This window comes from Sorghum bicolor, chromosome 6 (assembly GCF_000003195.3).
Source record: "Sorghum bicolor cultivar BTx623 chromosome 6, Sorghum_bicolor_NCBIv3, whole genome shotgun sequence".
Taxonomy (NCBI): Eukaryota; Viridiplantae; Streptophyta; class Magnoliopsida; order Poales; family Poaceae; genus Sorghum; species Sorghum bicolor.
Window position 1 is genome coordinate 43,518,162 of NC_012875.2, and position 19,677 is coordinate 43,537,838.

The window sequence follows — 19,677 nt, forward strand, 5'->3', positions numbered from 1 at the left end:
ACCGTTGTAACTGTTTGGGCGATTTCCCCGCTTATTGAAGACGACAAGCCTCGCTGATCGAAGAAGCTCAAGACGGCGTGTTGCATCACAATACATGGCGCTCGGGGACTAGCTGTGGGGGTATAAACCCCTATACCCTTACGGCTAGACTTCAGCCAGGAAGCTTGGCCCACTACGAGACGAGTTCAAGGCTTGATCCGACAGCCCGAGTTTCGCGCAAGGAAACAAGACGTGGAGATCAAGCAGGATTCTAGTCGGTTAGAATAGGAATTGATATCGAATTATCCATGGCAATTGTAACCGACTAGGATTAGTTTCTAGATCTGTAACCCTGCCCTCCAGACTATATAAGGAGGGGCAAGGGACCCCCCTAGGACGGGAGATATTCTCTCAGCACAAATCAATACAACCAGACGCAGGACGTAGGTATTACGCCAACTCGGCGGCCGAACCTGGATAAAAAGCTTGTCCGTGTCTTGCGTCACCATCGGGTTCGTAGTTTGCGCACCGTCTACCGATAAACTACTACCGTGGGTATACCCCAAGGTAGACTGCCGACTAGCTTTCGTCGACAATCATCGGAAGCGGAGCAGCAGGCAAAAGTTCTCTTGCTAGGGCTACTGCATCCTGGGCGTTCTCCACTGCAGGCTGTGGAAGGCCATCGACCAGGCCACCAGGAGCTGTGGCCAAGTCTCCAGGAGCAGCAGCAACGCCACCAGAGGCCACGTCTAGGCCAGCAGCCGCCACGACAAGACCACTAGAGCCTGAGTTCTGGTCTCTAGGGCCGTCGGGAAGGATACCTGCATTGTCTTCAGGCGACATAGCATGACCACTAGCTGGAGCCGTGGCTAGACCATCGGGATGGCGACCAGCAGCGGCGGGCAGGTCGGCGCGAGCCGGTGCGAGCCGCGCGACCTCAGCAGCAGTCACCGCCCCGGCCACGGCACCGGAAGCAGCATCGTCTAGGGCAATTGCGGCTTCTGCGACCACGCAGTCAAACGCGACGTCGTCTATGCCACCGGGAGGCCGGTCTTCATCCGTGGAGACGGCAGCGGCCGGCGTTACATGGAGAAGAAAAGTGTGGTGGCGGCCGGTGTCGCGAGGTAGGGTTCACGGTGGCGGCGAGCAGAGCAGGTCGCGTCTTCAATCGAGAAGGAGGAGTGTCGGTCTATGAAAAGGAAACGACAATGTTACGGTAGATTAGACAGAAGGGCAGTATTGGCATTAGAGACAAATACATGTATTTAGTGTCTTAAAAATGACTAATAAAAGGCTAAATGTCATGGACAACAAGAAACAAATGTTTGAAGTGTCATTACAGCGAAACCAATATTAGGATTGTCATTTTAGCGAAGTCATTTGTTCTGAGTCCTGTTATAGCAATTTTCTCATCACAGCCTACCGCAAAGAGAAGGGAAGAGATTTGAGCGGCGCCCGAGCTGAGCCGCGGGCGCCACTGCCACTGGTGCAACGGGTTCCTCGAGCATAGGCACCTAGGGTTTCCTCGAGCACATGAACCAACGTAGGGCAATAGGAGGAGGCCACGCCAGGGGCACCATCACTAGTAGCCAACGGTGGGGCTCAGAAGCGCCACCCCATGGTTGGGGCCAGCTGCCGCCGGAGCCGACACGCAGCGATGCACCGCAGCCCGGGGAGACGCTGCCGCCCCCGCACACGGATTCGTCGGCACTGGGCCTAACCGGCACGCAACGGCGTCAGGAGGGGGAGAGGGAGAGGGATAGGGAGGGGCGGATGCGGCCAGTGGCGGACTTAGAAATGGACCAAGAGGGGAGGCTAAATAACATAGGCTAAATTTTTTTTGCTTTCTCAATCCAGTACACTAAGGTCTTGTTTAGTTCCAAAATATTTTGGAAAATAAGCACTGTAGCACTTTCGTTTGTATATGACAAATATTATCAAATCATATACTAATTAGCCTCAAAAGATTCATCCCGCAAATTTCAGTCAAACTGTGTAATTAGTTATTGTTTTTATCTATATTTAATATTCTATACATGTACCGTAAAATTCGATGTGACGGGAAATGTGAAAAATTCTACAAAATTTTCTGAGAGTCCTAAGGCCTCGTTTAGTTCCAAATTTTTTTTGCAAAATAGGAATAGTAGCATTTTTGTTTGTATTTGACAAATATTGTCCGATCATGGACTAACTAGGCTCAGAATATTCGTCCGCAAATTACAGATAAACTGTTTAATTAGTTATTTCTTTTATATATATTTAGTGTTTTATGCATGTGCCGCAAGATTCGATGTGATGGGAAATCTGAGAAATTTTGTAAAATATTTTAGGAACTAAACAAGGCCATAAATATTGATTCAAAGTGTTCAAAGACAAAGATTCATAAAATAAGCACAGAGAAATACTAAATACATGGATTCTTTTGCTAAAAAAGAAAACCTATTAAAAAAATTGAGCCCAAGAGGGGGGCTGCAGCCACCCCAGCCCCCCTCGTGCGTCCGTCAATGGATGTGGCGGAGGCAATGGCGAGGAGAGGCGTCGGGGGTGTCGGGTTGGGAAGGAGAAGCATCGGGAGGACGAACTGTCTAGAACGGAGGCTTTTACATGCCATTATAAAAGTTGGCAATTACCTAAAAGCCATTAAAAAAGTTGAACTCGTGTCACTGCTCCGAACTTTTTTATCCTCTGAAAGGTCCTAATATGGCTAGAGGGGGGTGAATAGCCTATTTAAAAATTCAACAAAACTCACTAGAGCAAATGGTTAGTGAATAACAAAACGTAGCTTTTTTACTCTAGCTCTAATGGGGTGTTTGCAAGCCACCTATCCAACAATTCTAGTTGATATGATCACTGGACACACAAGAGCTATGTCGCTACTTACACTAGAGAGCTATCTAAAGTTTCTATACAAGTAAGTAAGCTACTCTAGTTTGCGGGAATGTAAGAGAGATGGTTTGATCTTTATACTGCAGTGTAGAGGGGACGAACCAATCAATAATATGAAGTCCAATCACCGGGAGAAATCCAATGAACAAACACAATGGAGACAAACAATTTTTCTCCCGAGGTTCACGTGCTTGCCGGCACGCTACGTCTCTGTTGTGTCGACCAACACTTGATGGTTCGGTGGCTAAGAGGTGTAGCACAAACCCCGGGTAACTCAATGACACAAGCAATCTACTAATGTTGCCTTTGGCTCTCCGCCGAGGTAGGCACAAACCCCTCGCAATCATCGGGAGATGGCCACGAACAATCACCAACTCGTGCCAATTCTCTTCCACTGCTCCAAGCCGTCTAGGTGGCGGCAACCACCAATAGCAACAAGAAAACCGCAGCCAAATCGATCCCCAAGTGCCACTAGATGCAATCACTCAAGCAAATGCACTTGGAATCACTCCCAATCTCACAAAGATATTTAATATATGAAGGAGGTGAGTGGGAGAAGTTTGCTTAGACTCACAAGGATGTCAAGTATGCTGGAATGCCAAGAGAGTGAGCCCCAAGCCGGCCAAACACGTATTTATAGACCCCTCAAGCAAATAGAGCCGTTGGCTCTTTCACTGGGCAAAACTCGGGGTCACCGGACGCTGAAAGGTCCTAATATGGCTAGAGGGGGGGTGAATAGCCTATTTAAAAAATCTACAAACTCACTAGAGCAAGAGGTTAGTAAATAACAAAGCGTAGCTTTTTGCTCTAGCTCTAAAAGGGGTGTTTGCAAGCCACCTACCCAACAATTCTAGTTGCTATGATCACTATGCACACAAGAACTAAGTCTCTACTTACACTAGAGAGCTACCTAAAGTTTCTATACAAGAAGTAAGCTACTCTAGTTTTGCAAGAAAGTAAGAGAGAGAGTTTGATCTTTGTACCACCGTGTAGAGGGGATGAACCAATCACAATATTATGAAGTCCAATCACCGGGAGAAATCCAATGAACAATCACAATGGAGACACACAATTTTTCTCTCGAGGTTCACGTGCTTGCCGGCACGCTACGTCCCCGTTGTGTCGACCAACACTTAGTGGTTCGGTGGCTAAGAGGTGTAGCACGAACCTCGTCCTCACTACGACACCACAAGAACCCACCCACAAGTGAGGTAGCTCAATGACACAAGCAATCCACTAATGTTGCCTTTGGCTCTCCGCCGAGGTAGGCACAAACCTCTCACAATCACCGAGAGATGGCCACGAACAATCACCAACTCGTGCTAATCCTCCTCCGCTGCTCCAAGCCGTCTAGGTGGCGGCAACCACCAAGAGTAACAAGAAAACCGCAGCTAGAACGATCTCCAAGTGCCACTAGATGCAATCACTCAAGCAAATGCACTTGGAATCACTCCCAATCTCACAAAGATGTTTAATCTATGAAGGAGATGAGTGGGAGGTGTTTGCTTAGGCTCACAAGGATGTCAAGTATGCTAGAATGTCAAGAGTATGAGCCCTAAGCCGGCCAAACACGTATTTATAGCCCCTCAAACAAATAGAGCCGTTGGCTCTTTACTGGGCAAAAACACGGGGTCACCGGACGCTCTTATAGGGGCACCAGACGCTCAACACCAGCGTCCGGTGCTCCAACGTCAGCCGCGTGTCAGAGTCTAACGGTAACCTGTAGAGCACCGGACGCTGAGCAAGTTGCCACCGGACGCGACCGGTGCACACCGGACTCATGCGCAGAGAGCTCCGCAAACTTGCAGGGTCACCGGACGCAAGCCACCGGACGCGTCCGGTGCACACCAGACTCATGCGCAGAGAGGGTCGCCAAACCGCCTGCACACCGGACGCTGAGCACCGGACTCTCTCCGGTGCGTCCGGTGCACTCTGCTGCACCCGACACCACACCGGACGATAACAGCCAGCGTCCGGTGCCTCCGCGCAGAGCGTCTGGTGAGTGTTTCCTACTGAGAAACACTCCCGCGATTTCTCCAAAACTTCCACCGGCGCAATAGAAAATATGCACTTCATTTTCTCGAAAAGCGCCGAATCCCGAGGAACCCATCCTCTCTCTACCCTTCAAACTTCAACTCCCTTCTCAAAGTGTGCCAACACCACAACGTGTGTACCAACAAGTGCACGTGTGTTAGCATTTTCACAATCATTTTCTTTGAAGGAGTTAAGTTAGCTCACTAGGTTCTAAATGCATGCCCATGAACAATGACACCTAGTGGCACTTGATAACCGCTTAGCCAAAGAATTCCCCTCTTTATAGTACGACTATCTATCCTAAATGTGATCACACCCTCTATGGTGTCTTGATCACCAAAATCAAAACCCTAAGCAATATCTTTGCCTTGAACTCCATAGGGTTTTGTTTTTCTCTTTCTTCTTTTCCAAGTTGAGCACTTGATCATCTTGTGGTTATCACCATCATCACCATGATCATCACTTGCTCCTTCACTTGGCATGTACCAACCTCATTAAGTCTATACACACTTAGCATAGAGGTTAGTACTAGGGTTTTATCAATTATCCAAAACCAAACTAGGGCTTTCAGACGCTCTTAAAGGGGCACCGGACGCTCAACACCTACGTCCGATGCTTCAAAGTCAGCCACGTGTCAGAGTCTAACGGTAACATGCAGAGCACCGGACGCTGAGCAAGATGCCACCGGTCCTAAACATAGAGAGGTCTGCAAAATGCACAGGCCACCGGACGCAGGGAGCGTCCGGTGCTTCCAGACAGACACTTCGGCCGAAGTCAGATAGCACCGGACGCAAGAACAGGAGTCACCCTGCGTCCGGTGAGCACCATCCGGTGCTTAACCCTAGCACCACAGCACACCAGACGCACAGCCTCTGCGTCCGGTGAGTGTTTCTCAGCGAGGAACACTCCCGCGACTTCTCCAAATTTCCCACCGGCGCAATAGAAAATATGCACTTCATTTTCTTGAAAAGCGCCGAATCCCGCCGAGCAAGCTCGACGGGAGGGAGAGAGGAACCCATCCTCTCTCTACCCTTCAAACTCTACCTCCTTCTCAAAGTGTGCCAACACCACAATATGTAAACCAACAAGTGCACGTGTGTTAGCATTTTCACAATCATTTTCTTCGAATGGGTTAAGTTAGCTCACTAGGTTCTAAATGCATGCATATGAACAATGACACCTAGTGGCACTTGATAACCGCTTAGCCAAAGAATTTCCCTCTTTATAGTACGGTTATCTATCCTAAATGTGATCACACCCTCTATGGTGTCTTGATCACCAAAACCAAAACCCTAAGCAATACATTTGACTTGATCTCTATATGGTTTTGTTTTTCTCTTTTTTCTTTTCCAAGTTGAGCACTTGATCATCTTGTGGTTATTACCATCATCACCATGATCATCTCTTGCTCCATCACTTGGCATGTACCAACCTCATTAAGTCTACACATACTTAGTATAGAGGTTAGTACTAGGGTTCCATCAATTATCCAAAATCAAACTAGGGCTTTCACCCTCTACGCCACTTCCGTCACATTTGACTCTAAAAGTGTTAAACTGGAGGTATAAAAAGTCAAAAATACCCTATGTCTAAATATCCGATTAATTTTTTGAGCATCTTAACAATTTCAAATGAAAAAACTTAAAACTAGAAAGTCATAGATCTCGTCGAGATCTACAATATTTATATAAAAAATATTTTTATTTGATTTTGTATAAAAAATATTTTTTCTAAGACATATTGTCAAATAATATATTTTTTGTATGAAATTCAATGAAAATATTATATATATATATATATATATATAACTTATAGATATTGTCGAGATCTACAACTTTGTAGTTCTGAGTTTTTTCATTTGAGGTCATTAAGATGCTCAAAAAATTTAATTACATATTTAGCCTTGAGGGTATTTTTGACTTTTTACACTCACGGATTGACACCGTTAGAGCCAAAATTGACGGAAATGGTATGAAGAGCAAAAGAGTTTAGAGCAGTGGCACCTGTGAGAGCTCAACTTTTTTAATGGCTTGTAAGTAATTAACAACTTTTATAATGGCATACATATAAAAGCCTCCCTGGAATTAGAAGCAGAAGCCATTTGGTTCTGTGAATTCTGATGAGAAATTGGACAAGCCAAAGAAAAGCAGAGTAAAAACTGGAGAAGTTGATGAAAAGTGTGAGAAGTCAGTCCTGGTGAAATTTGATCAAGTAATCTAAGCCATAGAATGCAAGATCGAACGGATGACAGATTTTTAGGTGATGTGGATGCGGCTCCTCTTCGAGCACAGCAGGCCGTCCTTGTGGGACTCTTGGAACCGATGTCCACGCTATGGATATCCAACCATATAGTTTTGTTGATTTGTCCGAACCTTAGACCAGTCTCAATGGGTGTTTCATGAGAGTGTCATGCACATTAAATAGAGTGCCACATAAGCAAAATTGCTGACTTGACAGGGTCATTAAATGAAGGAGTTTCATCAGATGAGAGAGGAGTTTCATCCCATAAAACTCCTACGGCTCGGTTACCTAGTTTATAGTCTTGGTAACTGTGCCATGAAACTATGCATTGAGACTGGCCTTATGCTTCGCTCGAACACTGGAGCTGCCCTGTCCCTGTGCCTGGGCCGCTCGGCGTGAACAGGCAGGGCCAATGTCATGATTGACATGAAGGCTTTATTTAGTTTCGAATTTTTTTTGGTTTTGGGTAATGTAGCATTTCTATACCTAATAATAAAGAAGCAAAATTTCAGCTTTTTTTTTGGTTTGGAATTTTTTTGGTCTGTCCTTCCAAATTGTATGTAAATATGTCTATTCTTTATTTTTTTTTGCAAGACAGACATTTTTTTCTCTAGCCCATTCAATTTGGCCTGTCCTGCCTCTCACTCCCTTTCGGCCCATTCACTCGCAAAACTGGCCGACGACGCTCCTCCCGGTTCCGTTCGTGGTGCTCGCCATCCGCATCTCTGTCCCTGTTTCCTCTCCCACCGGCCATGGCCACATGACGGCAGACACGTGAGCTCATCTGCGTCGAACAGCCGGCGACTGGAGCTCGACGCCCACAGCCCCGCGCCCTCCCCCCGTCGCGCCCATCCGTCTCGGCCTCCCGGCGGCCGGAGGTCGCCGTCCATGGCCCCGTGCCTTCCTCCGCCGTGCAGCCACACCACTCGAGATCGAGGAATCCTGCCTTCTCCCAAGGCCTAGTCAGATGGGAATTGGAATAGAATCGAACGATGATTTATATGTGTACAATTATTAGAACACTTGAAACTGTTGATTATCGAATCATTCTAAAATCAATTCTTACCCTATGGCTGTGCTTTAGTTCATCCTCTGCCTTTTCCATTCATGTGAGACTCATTTGAAGGGCTCTGCACCCTGAACAAAATGGTTATATTTCTGCAATATCTAAAGGATTCAAAGGAGTATCTATATATTGCTTAGTAACCACCATGCAATTTAGCACAAGTGTTGGCAAGCAGAATGACTAGCTGCTACTGAAAAGTTTCCCTGGAGACTGCAACAATGCACTAATGAAAACTAGATCTATATAAGAGCATACAGTCATTACGAACTTTGACTCACCTAGCCCATCGAATTTGCACAAAGCACAGAAGAGATGCCCTATGAAGGTGAACCATAATTGCAGCACACATTAGTGAGAGAGGAGTCATGTGTCTTTAATTACATTTGCACAGCTGATTAGGCAGCGCCGATATGTGTACAAGATGTTTTTGCTACAATAGTACTTGGATTATTTACATCACGAAATTAACTAACAATTTGTGAAGTTCTTAAACTTCATGCTAACTAATTTTTTACACTATTTATTTTTTGAACAATAAATATAGATATGTGATGCTACCTTGAATGTGAAACTGTATTTTCCCCTGTTTTTTATGCATTTGAAATTTGTGAGAAAGTTCTAATATTTTTGGATGGATCAAGTTGGGTTTGGTTTCTCGTGATGGTGTGAGTCTGTGATCCAAATTCCAGTTTCTGGGATTTTATTTTGGTGCAAATTGGTTAGCTTCTGTTTCCTGTGTTGTCTGTGAAACAACAATGTTTCATAAACAGAAGCACCGGAACTGATCGATCAGGTTTAGTGAAGAAGCAACACACTGATTTTTGTGAGGCTTAGCAGTGGCTTTTCAGTTTATAATAGCTTGCTTCTGCTGGGCCACTTGACCAGTATGCAACCCATTTTTTCTTATAGAAATTATTTTCAGCGGCTTGTATTCATGTCTGCTCCTTTGTCTATGTTTGTCTTCTGCAGGAACGACACAGCAGTCCCAGCAGGAGTTTGCTTGTCGATCTATGATGGCATTACAGTGGCTGTTGTTTTCAATTTTGCCTTGAGTTCTAACAGATCTTCTGAGTCGCTCATTCAAATTTCAGATGTGCACCAGTAGCTTCTGGTGTTGCAGTTTTCCATCTCGGTCGGTTTGACAGCCTTTCTTCACGTGACTGAAATTTTCAGCATGAACAGTACCTGCAGCTGTTCTGTTTATCTGCTTGTTACTGCAGTTAAGCAAAGTTTAACTTTTCCAGCAGTGTATCATTCCATCGGATTGTGTCACTATCAAGTAATAGTGTATCAATTAGCTAACTATTGATTGATTAGAGGAGAGATACAAACAGTGGATAATTGTAATTTAGCGCACACAATTTTTTGCCTGCTCAAGTCGACAACAAAACTGTAATGCTCCCATTTACCACCCTCTGGTTGCCAGTTCGGTCGTTCAGCATATAACACCACCCGCCACCATAAATCAATTTCTCTAGGGATGTCCTGTCTTTAGAATCCTTGCTAGAGACAATTCTTGATCCATAATCAGCTTGAGAGATCAGAGTTAGAGGGCGGCCGACAGCCGTCATGGTGGTCTGCAGTGCGCGGCTGCACCTTCACATGCGCCTGCGTGGAGTCTGAAGTGGCAGTGAGAGCCAGCCACTGTTGTGTGTGGTGGCCAGTGGAGCGGGGCAGTGGGCGTAGGTCACGCTCTAGACCCACTCGACGGTAAGAGACGCCAAAACAGGATTTTTTTTGAATGAGCCTTAGAATGGGCCTAAAAAATCTCTTGGATATTAATTAATACTAGGTAGTATGTCCGTGCGTTGCTACGGGACAACTAAATTTTTGTACTAAAAACATATGGATCGCATGATAAGATAACAATATTGTGAAATTAAATACCAACGTTAAAGTGACAGTTAATCAAAAAACAAAGTTTGTACATGATTAAAATTATAATAATTCAATCATTCTAAACAGAATCAAGGAGTCAAATGGTGAAAAAAATAAATGAAGCAACTTGCACTCGACTTTCTAGATTAAATCATGCTTGTACTAACTGTAACTACTGAGTGCTACCTCAATACCGTACCTATGCACAGTACAGCTTTGTATAGTATGAGGAGATGATTTGTACCTTCATGTTGTTAACCTTCTCATGCTATTAATTACATTGTATTTTTATACTAATGCTTCCAACTTCCTGGCTTGATTCTTTCATGCACATCAACCAAGCAGAATCAAATATGTCCGACCACATAGAATAGCAACCATAAATCGAACCAACCAAGGCATCAAGCATTTGTCAACACAGAAGGCAAATTGACCTATAACCCCACCGAATCCCATGAGAACTGATAGAAAAAAATATCCTGAAAAGTCATCAATCAAGAGGACCATAATGTGAAAACTCACCGTGATAAGCAGCTGCTTGATGCACATAGTATTGCACCTAAGTCTGGCAGCCTGACGACCAGGTCCCCAACGACCCTGATGGCATCGATTACGTCATCCTTGGGCACAAGCAACCCCACAACGAGCAGGTTTAGGCACAGGCAGTCCCACGATGGGCAGGACAAGTTGTTCTGCGTCCACACGGACTTCCACAAAACAGATGCTTGCTAAAGCATGCTTTTTGATGGGCAGCGGTAGCATGCTCCAAACACTCCTATGTGCCAATGGCTCATCACCGTGTATGAGTGACACCCCTAAGCAATGAGACTGGTGCCTAGTGGCGTCAATCTTGGCCTGCAGCTAGTTGGCCTACGTGTGGACACACCAATGTGAGATATTCAACTTGCCAGCATTTGGTCTTGGTGCCTGGATGAGGTCTAGCTTTGGAGGATTTATTAGCTTTTTGACTTGTATATGTCCTAGCAGATCAGCAGTATTGGGGGGTCCTAAGTAAACTGCTAACTCCTTGAATGAACCCAAGACTGGTCATAGTCCATTCAATTGACTCAGTAGTATCATATCCCACACATAGGGAGCTTTTCTTTTTAGTTGCAAATAAAAGAAGGAAAATTATTAGTAACAACAGATATTAGTACAGCCATAAGTGTTAGACTGCAAAACATGATAAACTTGACAAAACTTTAACAAATAATTAAGTGTATGATGAGATCTGTTAGATGCCAATTAAAAGCACAAAAGTATTTTCTTTCTCGACAATGAAGACCTATGAGGACAAAATGGAGTGTCGAAGATCACAATAGAGTTCTCTTAAGAAAATCAATTATTGACTATTACGTGATTACAAATAAAATTCATAAAAGTTGTATCAGTGTCAAGAATAGATTATTAGATTAAGGACAATGATCATATTAATACACAAAATGGCTACCCAGTGATCCTAACGTACAACTATTAAAAATTTAGAATTTGCCTAACTTCTAACAAAATTATATTTTTGGAACTTCAACCAAAAAATATACAAAAAGATTACACAGACATAAGTGGCTGAATTGACACCATTCTTCCTGATCTGGTAGACTATGATTGCACCATGTATAGGTTTTTCAGCTAGAAACACTTGAAGAATATAATAAAAGCTATAGATTCAGGAACATGCGCCCGTTCATAGAGTAATGCATGCATTGAACAATCTGAAAATCTGTAAGGAACTTTTACATGGTGCAACATTCTACTATTTTTTTTCTTTCATAGTATACTGCCCGTGCTAACGCTACGACAACATTCAAGTATATAAACAAATTAAAACAACCCATCCCAGATTATTCGACATCGAAAGTAAAGCGTATTTCATCATAAAACCCATACTTTCCAAAGCCCGTGCGGCCTTGCCAAAGGATGAAAGGAATAACGGGAAAGAAACAAGACGCCTTTGACTATTTCTTTTGGCACTCAAATTGGACGCTAAAGCTGGCTACACAAAATCCACCAAACCAAATTATTCTTAATAATTGCAACCATTGCCTACCTTTCCCCCGATTGAAGCACTTGAAGCCGGTTCCTGAAAATAGCTGATGATGCTCTTGCACACCACTTTGGACTTCTCTAGACTGGCCACATGCCCAACGTTCTTTACGACTACTAATCTAGAATTCTCCCCAAGATGTCTGTGGAATATCAAATTGTGATTTAGCAATAGATAATATGTTTGATACATCATCCTGCTATTTATAATCAGAGGGAAGCACCAACCGACCTCTCCAACCTATGTTCCATCTGCATAGAAAAAACTTGGTCTACTCCGCCCAGTTGATCAATGTTGGTTGCATGCATAGTTGGGCCAAGACCTAAGAACACCATCAATAATCAAAGGTTTTTATAGTTGCTTGCAATTAGAGAGAGAAATTTAAGCTACCTGCTTTAACTTTGGAAGATGTGATAGCTTCTTATCGTTGATGATAGTGTATGAAGAAGCTCGATCTTCTCCTGAAGATGATTTGGGCTCGTCACCTGACCTACCTGGAATCAGCCTTGGCCAACCAATAGAGAATCTGTAAGCATCTAAACCCATCCCAAGCATAAACTCCACATCCCATCCCATGCATAAGCTCCACATCTTCCTGACAAGAAAATATTTTTTATACTTGCCTTTAAGATTATGTTGGTACTCCCTCAGACCTTGTAATGGTGATACTGCCTACAACAATCATCTGGAATGGTGATGCACGCTCATGAGTGCAGTGATATAAGTTTTACACAACTATTGGTGGAATGACCAGCATTCTGAATTTTTTGTTAATACCAGTAACCAATTTTCTATCAGACCACCATCTTTTATTGAATCTACTAATAATTTGACATTCACATTGGTAGAAGGGAAACAAGCTACAGTGACATGGACTACAAACATCTGATCTGATCAACCTTGACCCAACAATCGTGCTCCTGGTAACCATGGTGTGAAGCTGCATTCCAAAACAAATTTTCTGCATGGTGCATAAGTATAATATGGAAACCAGATTTTGAGGCATATTAATGGTATTTTTCAAAACTATATCTACGAAACAAATTCATTGGCAAATTCTGAGGTCATGGAGGACTCATCAGCTATCTTGTGCAGCCATTACAGACCAAATCAACCATTAAAGAAAGGGGGATCTGACCTGACATATGCGCATGGCAGCGGCTCTCCTGCTCCTTCCATGATGTGGGGCCTGGAGGGAGGTGAGTAACAAGGCCACGACGGCGCACCTCGCTGCCGCTACTCACTCTGTGACCGATTAGCTCTCACTTTGCATCTTGGCCACCAGGCCTGCCACACGGTAGCGCTCTTGCTGGCAGCTGGCGTGTGAAGGCGGCACCTTCTCTTGCTCTGAGCACCAAGAATGAATTGGTCCACGGATGGGACCAGATCGGAACCCTCGGCGCTGTTCATCTCCTCCATCTCCTCCTTCGGTGAGGCAAGGAATAGATCAGAAAACTGGGCAGACCGAGCCCGTACACTTATCGATCCAGGAAACATAGAAACATGAGGCAAGGGGTGGGAGGTTTACTGGCTCAGAAGTTGGCAACATCGACAGAGCCATGATGAAGGCTCCCCGTGCCTTAGTGGATCCGCACGACCACACGATGGGCCATCGTGGTTGCTATCAAGGCGGCTGAAGAGCCCTCCGCACGCCGCCTTTAGGAAGCCACTCGACGGGGCCTGTGGCCAGTGGCCCGACGTCCTGGGTGGGCGGCCTCGCCTGGTGGCCTGCCCTTGGGTTTGTCTGTGTTGAAGATGAGTCTGCCCCGTGAATTGCAGGGAGAGGAGAAGGGGAAGAGAGGGGGTGGACATACCTGTTGTGTACTCGCCACCATAGAGCTCGTCGCGTTAGCATGGCAGATCGTGCAGGCAATGGGGATGGTGTGGAGCCGGCTGGGCATCCGGTGTTGGCGATGGAGAATTGAGCGCCATGGGGAAGGTTACGGGTCGGAGCCGGCGAGGGCGGAGCAGCGGCGGCTTCTTTAATTTGCGGCGTTGTTGGATCGGGGTGGGGGAAGGTGGCCGGAAAACCCTAGCCGCGTAGGGTAGGGCAGCCATGGGTGCGAGGTCAGGGAGGGTAGGCACACCTTGGAAGAGACGGGAGATGGATTGAGGATTGGAGCTGAGATCTTTGGACGGAGGAGGGAACGCCGGAAATCCCAGATCTCTTGCACGGAGGATCGAGGGAGCGATGGGATCGGGGGCACCGCGCGACAGAGCACCAAGGATCGCACGGGAGAGGGGTGCGGAGCTGGGTCCACCACATCGTCTGGCGTGAGAGGGAAGCCGCGCCGCGGGATCGCATGGGTCGGGCGGACCGAAATAAGAAAAGGTCACCATCAAATAGTCTTACTTTTGTTCTTTTTAGTTGTTGAAGATAGATACTAAAAAGCCTTTGCTAAAAAAGTACTAAAAAGCATGTAATCTTGATTCAGTTTTACCAGTCATATTGAACAATACAAAAACACATTGGTCAGAATAGACATAAAAATAGTAAAAACAAAAAGGGATTCAGAAAACCAAGAAAAAAAATGGAAGGTTAAAAGAAATACATAATGGCAATGCCAATATGAACTTTTACATTCTTACAAAAGAAAAGACAAAATAAAAATAGAATCATAAATAATGACAATGCCAAAATGAAATTTTATGTTAATGTCCAACTTAGAAAATATATTTTAAATAATAAACCACCCCATAGCGAAGCACAGGTATTGTAAAATATAAATAAATATGAAGAGACCTTTTACAATGGTTGGAATCGTTTCCTATCGCTTCTCATCACCTCCATAAAATAGTTATTTTTATTGATTTTATTGGTCGAAGGGCAATACGGTCATTCGATCAACCCTCACTCAACCCACCCCAGCCTGCGCCGCGTCCCGTCCCCCCACGCGAGGTTGCTTCTCTCCCTCGCCCTAGCCGCCGCCCTACTCTCTCCCTCGCTCTAGCCGCCGCCACCGCCCTACTCTCGCCCTCGCTCTAGCCGCCGCCGCGGCTTTGCACGCCGTCACAGCGGCCACCCTGCCCTCCCCCACGCCGAACTTGGAGGGGATGCTCGCACGCGGTGGGGCTGTACAAGGCCATCTCCCATGTCCTCGAGAACTTCGACGTCATCACCCACACCAATTCCAGTGCCTCCCCAAGTGGTAACTTCGTCCCAGCTCTATCACCTCTTATTGGCTACAGGTTGATGGCCGCAGTGGGTTTCTAGGGTTTAATTAGGACGCCTATGCTCGTGTGGTGTTACCTCTTAGTGGCTACAGGTTGATTGCTGACTGGTGTCGTTTGGCAGCCTCGGTGTGAATTGCAGGCAGGACGTTCTCAGGCAGTTCTCGATTGTGAGTATGGAGCTGTTCAACATTGTGGAGGACATTAAGAATGTGTCCAAGGTGTTTGTTGTGTACCTCCGAAATGTCAATGCCAAGAATGCTACAAGTATGTTTCTGTATTTTCTTCTTATTTTTCCCTTTATGGTTGTGCATATCTTCTGTTTATCTTTGTGTCAATTTAGTTATCACGTAATGGGATTTGTTTTTTTCCGAAATCATAATTTTAATATGTAGTTTGATCTAACATAGGAGAGTTTAGCATCTGTTGGTTATGTTCCAGTTGCATTGTTTACTGATTCAGGTATGGAATAGAGCATCTCCAGTTCAGGGATACCAATTTCTAGAGACATCTTAAGAGTTCATTAGCCTTGTCTATAAAATTTTGGTTCATTCATATAATATCTTTCTTTGCTTTGTGCAAGTCATTTCTGTACTTTTCAGTAAGGCTAGATGTGGTCCGTCTCACATCCAAGTGGGATTTCCTGACCGGACTGTCCCTGAACGTATATTTATGCTTCTTTCACCGTATTCAAGGACGCCTAGTGTACTATTTAACTGAACAAAGGCACAAAGCATTGTTTCCACTCTACCATTAAATTTCAACCCAACACAATGTAATTTCAGTCCATTTTGCAACATGAAGTTTTTTAAGAGACACATTGACTTGACATTCTGGTTATAACTGTTCGGAATGTTATTTGCATCCTGTAAATCTGTTGCATTAGTAATTTTTATTATCAGCAAGTGGCCTTAGTATGACCCTTCCCTACCATTTCATTGTGTTGTGTGCTAGCTTTGGCATTTTTTGTTATTCTTCTGCTATTTTTCACCAAGCATGTTACATCAGCTTTCTTCGTTACTGAATATTGAGTCCATACCTGAGTTTTACTCTCTCTGCATTTATCCTTTTGGCCTTGTTCTTAATGATCCATTTCAGTACAACACATTTTTTGTGTGGCTGCAAAGTTATTAATTCTAGAGGAGCAAGATGGAGGTTATTGTCATCATCTCAGTTGTCATTCTTTTGGCACTAGGAGCTCTCTTTGTGATCCCAAAGTCCCAAAATAAAGGTACAAATTGCATAACTTATTGTAGTAGCTTGACCTAGTTATATCTGAGCAACTCTTGAATTGCATATAAACCAAAGGTAACTGATTCAGGAGCTGGATGGTAAACTCTTAAATTTTAGTTGGCTAGTCTTCTTAAACCTTCAAATGCGCTACAAGATAACTTTTCTCAGATTTGCACCATAATACTTATAATACTTTTTGTATTTCTACATTCAGACATCTAGGAGCTTTATGAAGGAAGAGATATCTAAACATAACACAAGGAAGATTGTTGGATAATCATCAAGTACAAGGTTGTATAAACGCAGTGGCCACCTCAGTTTGTCCCTATTCAGTGCCCAAGACTTGAAAATAGGGAAATTAAAATATTTTGGTCTTCTAAATTTATCTTTGGTGGTTGAACCAGGTTTGTGATGTCACTCCTTATGTGTGAGGAACATCCAGGGGGAGATGCCATTCTAAATGATGCTGGTGTTGATTCCACGCAGGGTTTTTTTTGGGTCTGTAACTTCTTATTGCTTCTTATGCTTCGTAGCATTCTGTCATTGGTTCAGCACTTCAGTGCCTTTCATGAAATTGTTTCTTTAGAAATTAGAAATTAGCAATTCAGGGTGACATTGATTTTAACTATCCATCATCTTAAAGTTAGGGTGATCTAAAGACTAAAGTAATTGAGAAGAATTGAAAAATAATTTAATAATAAAATGAGAAGCACTTTCTAGATATTGGTTTCAATTCATGGGATAAATTTGTTAGATGTTATTGCAAAGCTTGTCTTATTATTATTGGTTTTGTTTGCTCTAGAGTAGAATTCATGTTAAATTACATTAGACTGATAAATCAGCTCAAACCTGTTTTAATTTTCAGCTGAGATCCCAGTGTTATGTCCAAATTAAATTGTTTTGCATTGGCTTCTGCAAATGAGATCCTTATGTAACTCACTGTTATCTGCACACACTTACCTTTCCTTTTCTTGAACTGGCATACGTCATAATACGCCTTTGCTAGTGTCGCTTTCATGCTTCTGCATCATTGGACTCGGTCTCTGGTTAGTTTCTGTCTTCCTCAGCTCCATGACATTCTTCTATCTGGATGCACAGGCCACAACACGGCACTAGGGTCTACGATATCATTGAGTATTTCTGCATCAGTCAGTTGAAGGCTTCATGATCATGACATATAGGGTAGCTTGTATTGAGGCCTTGTTTACTTCCCAAAAAATTTTGCAAAATTTTTCAGATTCCCCGTCACATCGAATCTTTAGACGTATGCATGGAGTATTAAATATAGACGAAAATAAAAACTAATTGCATAGTTTGGTCGAAATTGACGAGACGAATCTTTTGAGCCTAGTTAGTGCATGATTGGATAATATTTGTCAAATACAAACGGAAGTGCTACAGTAACTGTTTTGCAAATTTTTTTGGAACTAAACAAGGCCTGAATTCATGGATTTTTTTTGGACATCAAATTATGAGAAGCTACATATTATCCATGTCTGAGCATTGCAACCGGCAAACGTTTGTGATGTCAGTGTAGTTCTGCAATTGTTATCAGGGCTGCCTTGAGCTGTGATGTCGCAGTCGTTTTTTTATTCTGTCGGGGGCAATGTTAGACCACTGCTTGTGTTTGTATATTTCTCTTGTTGGACAAGACTCTGAAACGCTTGTGATTGTTGTTTTAGTTAACTTGTTTTTTAACACCCTCCAAAAACTAAATTTCAATTTCAATAACAATTTAACTCTTATTTAGAGTCTGGTATTAATTTTTTGAGAACAATTACTTGAATTGAATTCATATTGTTTGGACCTCCTATTTTAAGGAGAACACCCAACGCGAAAAAAATACTCCGCTGTGTGCTTACCACGCAGCCGCGTGACTTTTATCGGTGCCACAGCCCTTCATCATCTTATAACAGACCATATAACCCCATTGTCTAGCAGCTCCATGATATGGCACTAATACATCATCAGCTGTTTAACCTATGCTTTCCGCTAGGATATCCAGAGATGGTCTGCAGGCGCTTGGGTCGGCCCGTTGAGGGCGGAAGTATGGAGGATGGCCGCAGCAGGGCTGGCCCAGGCGAGTCTTTGAAGTGGAAAATATTAAAAAATTAAAACACCGGACGGGAGTTTGAACTTGAGACCTCAGGGTTTGGAGCCATATAACACTACCAGTTACCTATAAAGCTTATAGTGTTACTAGATGCCAATATTTCTTCCTAATGCACTTTCAACCTTGGCAGTTTTTGTTTGTTTTAAAATTTGTTGCAATCTTTATTATACACAAATCTCTACAACTAAAAATTATGAAAATGACTCATCTGCCACACCCATGGTGAAGCCACAACTTTCATCCTTTTAGCCATGATAGGCTATTTCATCAACCTAGGCCCCACTCACCCATGCATGCAAAATTATTTTAGCGAATTTAAAAAAAGTCATAACTTTTAAACCAAAGATATAAATTAAATTCCGATTGCACCATTAAATTCCTCATAATAAATCCTTCAAAACAAGATCACACGTGGATATATTTAGATAAAATTTTATTAATGAATATTTATCCTACAACTAAAAATTATGAAGAGGACCCGTCCACAACTTCTATCCCTTTGGTGGTCTTTTTTACTGTGCCATGACATGCTATTCCATCCTATGCATGCAAAATTATTTTAGCGAATTAAAAAAAGTCATAACTCCTAAACTAGATATATAAATTAAATTCTGATTGCACCATTAATTTTCTTATAATAAATCCTTCAAAACAAGATCACACACGGATATATTTAGATAAAATTTTATTACTGAATATTTATCTTATAAAGATAAAATATTTTATTTTATTAAGTAGAAATAATATTCTAGGTTCAACAGACAATGTTCTGTCTTTGTAAAAAAAATATTATCGATTTAGAAGAATAGTATTTTAGTTTTAGGTTTATGAAACTGGTATTACAATATACATAAAAATACATAAATACATGACATAGATAAAAATAATAAAAAAATCTAGAGTAAAAAGCATTAGAAAAAGAATAAAAAAACAAAATAGAGAAAATTTTCAAATAATGTCAAAGGGTTACTTTTCAAATATCGTAAATATATTTATAGAATATTAACATCATTAAATACATCATAAAACATC

The 19,677-nt window shown here is 43.0% G+C and overlaps 2 long non-coding RNA genes across 11 annotated transcripts; one reads left to right on the forward strand and one right to left on the reverse strand.

The window, feature by feature from the left end:
* On the reverse strand, positions 10,111-14,425 carry LOC110436341. 7 transcript variants are annotated; one of them, XR_002454223.1, is made up of 7 exons: positions 13,943-14,425; positions 13,657-13,872; positions 13,267-13,553; positions 12,519-12,813; positions 12,360-12,450; positions 12,132-12,270; positions 10,111-11,181 (listed from the first exon to the last, which is right to left on the reverse strand). It is a non-coding gene; the product is annotated as an uncharacterized LOC110436341 (long non-coding RNA). The 7 variants fall into 7 exon arrangements; XR_002454221.1 differs by having other exon boundaries at positions 10,111-11,186; XR_002454219.1 differs by having other exon boundaries at positions 10,111-10,518; positions 10,607-12,270.
* Positions 14,996-17,847, forward strand: LOC8075291. 4 transcript variants are annotated; one of them, XR_002454493.1, is made up of 5 exons: positions 14,996-15,277; positions 15,386-15,566; positions 16,398-16,530; positions 16,747-16,823; positions 16,937-17,253. It is a non-coding gene; the product is annotated as an uncharacterized LOC8075291 (long non-coding RNA). The 4 variants fall into 4 exon arrangements; XR_002454492.1 differs by having other exon boundaries at positions 15,001-15,277; positions 15,424-15,566; XR_002454491.1 differs by adding an exon at positions 17,631-17,847 and having other exon boundaries at positions 15,004-15,566; positions 16,937-17,030.